A 9,635-nucleotide genomic window follows, 5' to 3' on the forward strand; every position below is an offset into this window, starting at 1 on the left:
AGCAAAACACACTGCTACATTCACTAATTATGTAAGCGTATCACTGAGCCGTGGAAAAAAAGTTCAATCCTTCGTTTGTGCGATCCGTTCTGTCAAACTAGGGGTATTAAAATTGAAGGTAATGATCCCTTAATAAGTCCCATAAAGGTCTTAAAATATTAAATAACTGCCCATTCCAATCAGCCGCCAATCAACAACGTAGTCTTCGGCCGCGTGAACGAGCTAACCGTGGTGAGCTTTACGCTTTAATTTCGCCCTGTCACTAAATTAAAATGGAATAGAGGGGGTAGAAAGGGGTGGGGGTGTGCGGGCGGGTGGGAAGGGGGAACCTCACACAGTTGGCGGCGGAGAAAACGTTCGCTTGCTCGCTCGACGGAGTGCCTTTGTAGTTTCCAAATTGATTAATGTCTTCCTGTCCTCTTCTCCCGTCCATGTAACAACGTCATGGTGTATGTATGACGAAAGCAGCAAATGGCCATCTCGCTCCTTTAAGTGTTGACGATGGCGGAAGGGGTGACGCAATAAAGGACACCACAAACAATACCCCCCCCTCTTAACTCACTCCTCTCGCTAGAGACGCCGTTTACCCATAACAAATGGAGCCACCTCCCGCCCCTCTCCTCATCTTTCCAATAACCCCATCCCTCTCCTCCTCTCGACCCCCCACCCACCCCACGAACCCTCGCCGCTGTTTCACGCGACTGCGTTTGTCGGCGACGATGGGATCCGTCTTTCGTGCCCTTTCCCGCAGGCATAATTTGTTACGTAACCCTCTTTCGATCCCACCACTCAATGCTTCGCTAAATTTCAGTCGGCAGATTGTGCGCCTGCCTATTCACCAAACATTCTCCTCCGGATGTACATTCCCCCCTCCCCCCCATTCCTGGCTTGTGTCTTCGGCGGTGCGTCGTCGTACTCGTAGTAAACCCCCGCCAATGGAAATGCTTCATTGAAACCACCTTTCCGCCAATAAAGTCTAAAGCCTATGTCGGAGGTGGTGGGAATCTTTCATGCGTCGACAAGTGAGAAATTGTCTTCACGGGTAATAGCGTACTGATGGAACTTGCGAAGCTGCGTAGAGCCCCGTTGAAATGAGAGGCAAAAGTTACGGGAGGCTGTTGTACCCTGCCAGTCTTTGTGAGGCCAGCCGTGTAATTAATGATTCAACCACGTGTGGCTTAATTTCACATCTTTGCCAAGAGGGTTAGGGCGTCAGGCATCAAAAAGCCGCCCCCACGGTCGAGCGAAAAATGTGGTACCAGAGTCATCAATTATTCAGGCAATTAAAAGAGGAAAATTATACATGTCGCGTTACGACGTTGACCTTTATATCTCTGTCTCTTCTCTCTTTTAATCCTTTGCAGTGTCAATATTTTACGTTTAAAGTCGGAAAACAAGCACGTCTCTATTCTTTGAACGAGTAGGTGAGGAAGGGTGATCGTCGGTGGGAATACGGAAAAGAAAATAGTGTGTGGAACGACTGAATACCCACGTGTGTGGAGAACTTGAGGACGGAGGCTATTGAATAAGAAGAGTTATTCTTTGGTTAGTTAAATAGAAAAAAAGAGGATTTATCCTAACGAAAGAAAACATGCTACGAAATGTAGCATGCAGAATGTAGAATGTAGAAAAAGGGGAACAGTCTAATCATTAGGGAAAGCATTTGGGTGTCGAGTGGTGTCTTGATTGTGATCTTTTGTTTTGAACCGTACGGGTCAATGGCGAAAAAATTAAACTTACTAATGTTAGGCAACGAATTTTTCTGTACGATCTCTTTCGCCCATTACGGTATCAACTCACAGAATCCACCAAATACTAGTGCCTGCTGTGATAAACGCGCACTATACGTGTTGTTGGATTTGGGAGTACATAATAATTCACTGATTTCACCAGATAACTCTGGGCATGTATTTTAACGCAAGGATCCTACCATAGAGCGCTCAGCTTATCGGGAAGGTTCTCAGAATTCCGTCGAAGAATTTGGCTGGCATACTTCAAGACCTCCGTGTGCCCTTTGTCCGTCGCATTCCCCAAAATTCCTTCCCCTTTCCACCAAAATCCCACCCATCGACCTCCTGCCGAAAGCTTTCGATCCTGCGAGCGTTAACCTTCGCCACAGCCTTTTCCTCCTCCCGTCAGCTCAAAGCTTTGGATGTGGCGTGAATGGCCGAAGCCCCATCAGTGCTGAACAGACCGAAACGCCACATAACCCCTTGCCCCGCTACTCGGCAGTCCTGCCAAAAGCACTCGTTAAAATGTCGCCTCTCTAGCGTGCGTACGTAGGGAAAATTCAGCTCACAAGAAATCGCGACCCACTGAGCGGCAATTCTCACTCGTCAAATCGTATGGTGGTGACTCCGACTAGAACTCGGTGCGTCCTCCCGTTTACACCCACGCCGTTGCAGGGCAAGGTTGACTGCCGGGTGCCTGTGCCTCGCCTTCGTTGGCACCAACCGAAATGACTCCGTTATGTTTTCTTTGGATTCTGTAAGAACACACACTCCCCTGTTCTTCCAAAGGAATCTTTCGTTAGAGGCGAATCCAACGGCATTTAATTTTCCCCTTCGGAAGTTGACGATCGCTGTGCTTGGTGATCCTTTGAGGATTTTTTGATGACCCGATTGTAATTCGAAGCGTGTGTCTTCTCAGTTTAAAGCAAAAAAATTTCAATCGAAATGGAATAACTGGTTGAAAAATATATTTATCATACATAGTACCATTGTACTTAAGTCATACTTTTCATTTCGGGTAATTTTGTTATTTATTATTTATTCCAGGATTACGTTGCCATTAGGCGATTTAATTTACACGAAATACGTAATTTTTCACTAAAATTTGGAATCAGATTATTTTCCATTCTTGTGGTACGTAATATTTACTAAAGGAGTGAAAATAGCTACTCAATGCGACATTGCAGTCAGTTTATCTAATAATGGTTTGCAGTTATGCAATAAAAAATATCTGACCGTGAAGTTAAGCATTTCATAGTTAAGAATAAAATTCGTAGCGACCCTATGAGCCTAGTTGAGATGTGAGTCAAGAGATCCAAATATCACTGCCAACGCATGAATCATCGTGACGGTTGGGGAATAGCGGTACAGATCAGTGGTTCAATTTATCGACGAATTGGGCGTCGAAGAACGAACGAGTGGGCAATGGAACTCGACAACGACCTACCCTCGTGCATTGAGAGCTGAGAGTTTGTTAGTCTAGTTATGAGTACGCTATGATATTGGAATTTACATTCAAGCATGTAACCCAGTGGAAGCATGTATTGACTTGAAATTCTATCTTCTCCGGGAATCAAATCAGATCCTAGTCGTTAAAAGCCAAAGTACTAGCCACCGAACTTACCTGATCTCATTGAAAAAACGAGTACTCGTGTATCGCAGCAATCCTTATTACTAAAGCATGTGAATATTACTGGCAAAGTCTCTCCTCTCTTGTGTTAATTCAAATGCGTTGTTTTTTCGTCACAAAGTTAGTTTATCAGAAAGGGGTGGGGATGGTTTTTGGAACAATTTTTCATTACAAAGGGTCGTTTTGGGGTCTGCTAAATGTCTTCTAATCTCAATATGCTCGAGTGAGTTCATTTTTTTCATGCATAAAATTGTAATTAAATGAACCTTTGCCAATAAACATATAAGAGGGGTTTGGTTTTGCCAGTAAAGGCATTTCTATGAACCAATATTTAGATAAATTTACTGCATTGCCGTGTAGAGAAGCTAGGTTCAATACTTTAATGAAAATTACGTATCACAACATTTGAAAGTGAAACATCCAAAATGTTAGTTACGTATTATGGATTGAAGCATAGGAGAGTGTTTCAAATAAGATACAAGATTAAAATGAAATAACATTGGAATAAAATGTTTGATATAAGTTTAAAAGTAAAAAAATAGAAGAGTCAATATGTAGGTGAATTTATCGGTCATTTGTTTCTCTAGATCATGAGTAATATTTGGTAATTTTTATTCATGCCTTCCAGATACTACAGGCGGATTCCATCGGAATCCCTATAAATTTATTTTGGCTTGAAATTAGGTTTTCCTTAACCTTAAATGCCAGGGTTAATCCCTTCGCTTCCAAGATACCATTGAATTGACAGGCAGGAGCGTTATCCCTCGGACTAAACGGGTTGGGAGAGATAAGTATGTCAGGCAATGGAATTAGAGGGTAGAAAAGCAGAGTTTCGAATTTATACGCGACTAAACGCATTTTGACACTCTCACGATTCGGTATCGATAGTCACTCGAGTGCATTCATTGCGTCTCATAAGTAAAAAGGTATCTGAACAATCGCTCGCTATAGCTGAGATTGGTTTTCTCGGCCTCATTATAGTTAAGATGATGTAATAACCTCTTTATCACACTGATCCCGATTATATTTGGGTCCCTAACAATCTTGACAAAAATATTATCTTTCCCTATCCATCCAGGAGAAACATTTGGTGCTTTTTATACACATATCGCTTGCGTGACTCGCTCATGTTTTTGGAATTAGTTTCCGAAATTTCCTGCCTAATTCTCCACGATCGGTCGACCCAAACTGAGAACCCAGGTCCTCATCCGGCTCGCGGTAGTAGGTTTCCGGAAGTGGCTCGAATAAGGCTTCAATCCGGTCCCCAAGTTAGAACGGTACCCTTCTACGTAAGATTAATGGCGTAAACCCCAAATATTGCAGGAATAAACTTCAATGAAATTTTACTTCCAGTGATAATTTAGTTTAGACGGTGTTGAGTTTCTTATCCATTTCCCCTCTTATTGCATTTGAGAGGCGAATTGATGGTGTATGAGACTTGTCAGCAGTACAGAAGAGACCCTAGCTAGTTTGATGATGCCTGATCTTCAGCATTTTCTGCTTCCCGAGGAATTGTTTAATCCATCCACCCTGAGTGATTAATTCTATCTACGTTTTACAAAGTAATTGATGTTTTATAAATATAATTTTATCCACCCTAAATGAATTTGACCTTCAAAACATTTGGTTTTCTATTTCCCCGTTTTCTTTTGCATTATTCTAATTTTTCATCATGTACAATTTAAGCCGCGAGCACCAGTTTAATTTTCCTCTTTTTTATGAACTACGTTTCATTTTAAATAAAAAAACATATTATCTTTATTCCAAATTTCCAAGTCTAATGGATGTATAGCATAGTAATGTGACAAATTGACGTACAAGAATTCTTTTGATTTCAAATTACCAACGGAGTCATCTCCTTTGAATTGAATTATGCTCCTTTTTTTAATTCATTTCCATATGCGTATTATGTTTCTTATTTCCATAAAAAATCGATTAATTGAGCGTAATTTGAGGCCTTTGTTTACTTACTTTGTAATTGATCTGAATTTCAGCAGTTTATTTGGTTAGAGTAAAAGTTATCACGGTATAGTTGACGTAATGGATAAAAGCACTTAGTTTTGCGTTTTAGAGGGCATTTGGTCAACACAAAATTCATCAAACCAAAAGAGAATTAAATATCACTCAAAATTAAATTTACTGGTGGATGTGTCACAAGCACCCCCGATGTAATGTTTCAGAAGTATTATTTTATCGTAATCAACACAATTTGGTAATCGAATGACTAATGGGGTGTAGGTAAATAGTAAAATAATGAGGATATCCGCAAAAGGAATTGTAAATTTTTACCTCTCGAGAGTCATTTCACGAAAAAAGTTTTAATTTCGAATTTTCAATTTGATCAAAAGGGAATATTCAAAGCTCATTGTCCCCATGAATACTGCCGCCGGGTATGACCCTTTGGATCTGAATGACGCGTTGATTAGCGTGGATTAACCTCTGTAATATTGCCTAGTATTTAAAAATTAATGTGGGTAGGGTGACTGCTCGCGTAAGTTATTTTTTTCTGTCGTTTTCATGAAGTGATCTAGTTTTTGTAGAATGCTTCATTTTTTCAGAATAAATGTTGATGTTGTACGCTGGGAAATTTCCTTTAGTTAATTAACGATATATACATAAAATTCCGAATTGAAATCCATGAAATGTTTGTTGGTGGCACGCATATGACATTTTGCGTCATAATGGAGAGGAACCGTTGGAGTTTTAAAAAAATGGATCATTCGCTCCATTCGAATTTTGTCGCGGGTACTTCTTCACGTCGCCGGTCATTATTATGGCTGCACTCGAATTTTTCAATCACCGATTGACGTGAGCTGAAAATGATGAAACCTTTTCTTTTGAAATCCCACTTGATATTAGGTGCGGTTGTTTTGCAGCGTTTTAATGGAATACATTTGACCGTTGCATATTTATGACACTTTTTTGCAAAATAATGGCGTTAATCAGAGGGCTAATGCATGCCATTTCGAAGTGTTCGTGGCGAATTTTATTCTAGTTCATTCCCATGTGCGCACAATTATTTACTATAGTTTAAAAAGTATTCAAGTCGAACTTCTAAGTTTTCTTAGCGGTAGGTAACTTAAAATACCATATTACTTCACGTCGTTTCCTTTCGTGTGAGAAAAATCGAAAATGTACATTGTGTAGTAAGTTATTTTAAGAAACATACTCTTTAACCTATTTATTGTGCTGTCTGTTAGCGATTAACTTACAATTAATGCATGAAATGTCTCTGAAATATTGTAAACGAATACTAACTTTCCAACTCTTCCGTCAATTGTTCTTATTCATTTATATATTTATTTCTTTAACCCTTTCATTATCGAATAGCACTCATAAAACCTAATATTTTGAAGAAATATTGCTTAATCATATGTAATGTGAATTGGATTCTATGGAGTCCTAAAGTGTATTCGACTCTAAATTGGAATCCTTGGAGGGGAATGAGTGGAAACCAGGAAGTACTTTGCAGCGGCTTGGGTTAAAAAGTCTGAACCCCTATTAAGTGCTAAAAACCGCTAGACACTGCAAAACTAAAATATGAAGTTGAACCAAAGTGAAATTCAATTCAGTGAATTACCATGTGGAAGTTTCTGTCAAATACAATGCACTTCCCTTTCGATTATTGAGTTCAGTTCCTTGACTCCTTGGTTCCAAGACATGGCGGTTACCTTGAAAATAGCCGGAAGGTGATCTCCTATCTTGCGTCTCGAATGATCTCGCGTAGGATCTCTGAATTCTTGCGTTAGCGAAGTTGGGGATCACTCGAGGATTTGGCCGTAATGATCAACCAGCGAAGGGTACTCAAAGGATACCATTCTCTTGGGAGCCAGCGGATTTGGATTATCTGGTGGACTGCTCTGCGGACTGTACTCGATGCTTCAAGCGCTAAAAGCAAATCCGTTGCGGCCATGAAAGAATCACGAAGTGAAAGGAAAGCGATTTCCTTTTTGCTCTTCAGCCGACCATTCTAGCCTTCTCTAATGCAAAATTGTGCGGCAATGAAAAAAATAATTATATTGCATGGTACATTACCGTTGACACTCAAATCAAATTCAAATGCAGGCCAACATTGGCACCGTTCAACGAAACACGACCAAATGATAGAAATGACAAATATTTTCATATTTTCTACTTAGTTGCAAATGCCGATTAATGTGATGGGTCGATTAAATTATTTGTAATTTCCTTTTAGAGAAATTTAATAGAAGTTTTATAATTTTTTTCATCCTATGAGATCTAAAATTTGGCTAGTTTAACGCCGCCCAAAACTTCTCGAGGGAGCCATTAGCTCAATTGGTAACTCGGCATCTGGATGCCATTTGAACGTATTTGCTCGGTGAACTGCAAGTTAGCTTAGTCCAGTAATGGAATAGGTGGTTGACTGTAGGGGAATATTGGAAGAGGATTGGAGTGGAGGGCAGATGTGGAGTGTGAGGGAGCGAAGAAGTTTGGAGTGGGAGCTAAGCGAACGCCACTAGGGTTGCATGGCTGCGTGACAGGAAGGACGATCCATGGGTGATTTTCATGTCACTTATATTCAGGTTTCTCTCGGTGGATTTCTTCATGAATAATTAATGTTATCTCGCAGGGGCGGGGTGCGCATGCACCATCCAATATTCCGTGAGGTTTTGTAAATTAGGGACCTTTGTAAATTCTTGATGAGCCGACGATGCTGATTGGCTTTTCTGCGCGCAAAACCTTTCGTTTCAAATCATGCTCGTCCACGTTTTTGCGAGACCGTAATAATTGTGACCACTTCAGAAAAAGAGAAGGTGTTCATTAAAATGGCAAAAATTACAAATATTTTCATTATACTACACATTGTGGAATAATTTTACCGCTATATGAAAAATTACACCAACTTAAAAAATACTTAAAGCTTCTTTTACTCACTGAAGAGCTTCAAAGCACTAACTCAATGTATTAAGTTAAAAGGGCGTCAAATTTTGGCCGGATGAGAATGCGATATCTTGGAGGATATTCGTTGGTAAATATTGTGGCCTTTAAAAAACGCTGTGGAAATCGTATCACCGTAGAAAGTGTTAAAGGACAGTCATGTTCCAAAAAAGTTGATCGGATGTAAATATTTCTATAAATATGTGTTCTTAAATACAAGATTGAAGCAAGGGTCCATTTTTTTAATTTTGACACTAGAATCGAAGACATTCATTACGTATTCAGTAAAAAAATGAGCGGTAGAGTTGCGAAGGGCCAAATTACATTGCGGTCAGCCCATGTAAGGTAATTGAATTTGTTAAGCACAGTTTTAAATTTTCGATTGAATTTCACTTATTGTTATATATGTATATATATATATATATATATATATATATATATATATATATATATATATATATATATATAAACCATAAACACAGTCATCAAACCGAAGGTCGGTTTGGTAGGTGATAGTAGAGCGCAGGTTTATTAGTTGAGTTGAATGATATAGGTCAAAAATACTTATTTTTTTAATATATGAACATACATAATATACATATGTACATTATATGTATAATGTATATATGTATATTATTTATATTCATATATTATAGAAATAGGTATTTTTGACCTATATCATTCGACTCGACTAATAAATGAGCGCTGACAAGAAGGTAACGTGCGTTTCTGCATAGCGTGGCGGTGGGTTAGGCTAGAGCCACCATCTTGGTGTCTAAGCGTCCCTACACTCGTGAAGTATCCTGCTGCGGTAATGTACAGACTGTGGTTATTCTACTTTGACCCTTGCGAACTGTTAAATTGTGGGTTGCAACAGAAATTCCCGTTAGTTGTGAAGTGCGATCTGTGATTAATTTTTACTGTCAAACAACCAAAAGCGAATTGAAATTGGTACGCGACTTTGTAAAGTGTACAAAGGCGGATTTATGAGTAAAGGTGGAGTGAGGCTGTGGTACATTCAGTCTAAAAGGGGCCGCACCAATGTCCATGACGAGGAAGGCAGTGGTCGGCCTGGCCCTGTGGCAGATGAACTGACGGTGAAAATCAACGAAAAAATTCGTGAAAGTTGCTGATTTACGACTACGGATCTCTCGCTTGAATTGGCCTGAAACATTGCCCTTTGACAGAGACGCAGAATTGCATGTTGGGGTAAACAAGTGGTTAAAATTTAATGCGGCAGATTTCTTCAGAGACGGAATTTAGAAGCTTTTCTTGAGAACCTTCTTACTTTAATAATTCCGAATCACTCCAGAGAATGGAGGCTACTCAGGATACCTGAGTAGAAGTCCTGTAAAACTGCTGACCCTTGCCCATAT

Source organism: Hetaerina americana, unplaced genomic scaffold (genome assembly GCF_022747635.1).
Source record: "Hetaerina americana unplaced genomic scaffold, ioHetAmer1.1.p SCAF_43, whole genome shotgun sequence".
Taxonomy (NCBI): Eukaryota; Metazoa; Arthropoda; class Insecta; order Odonata; family Calopterygidae; genus Hetaerina; species Hetaerina americana.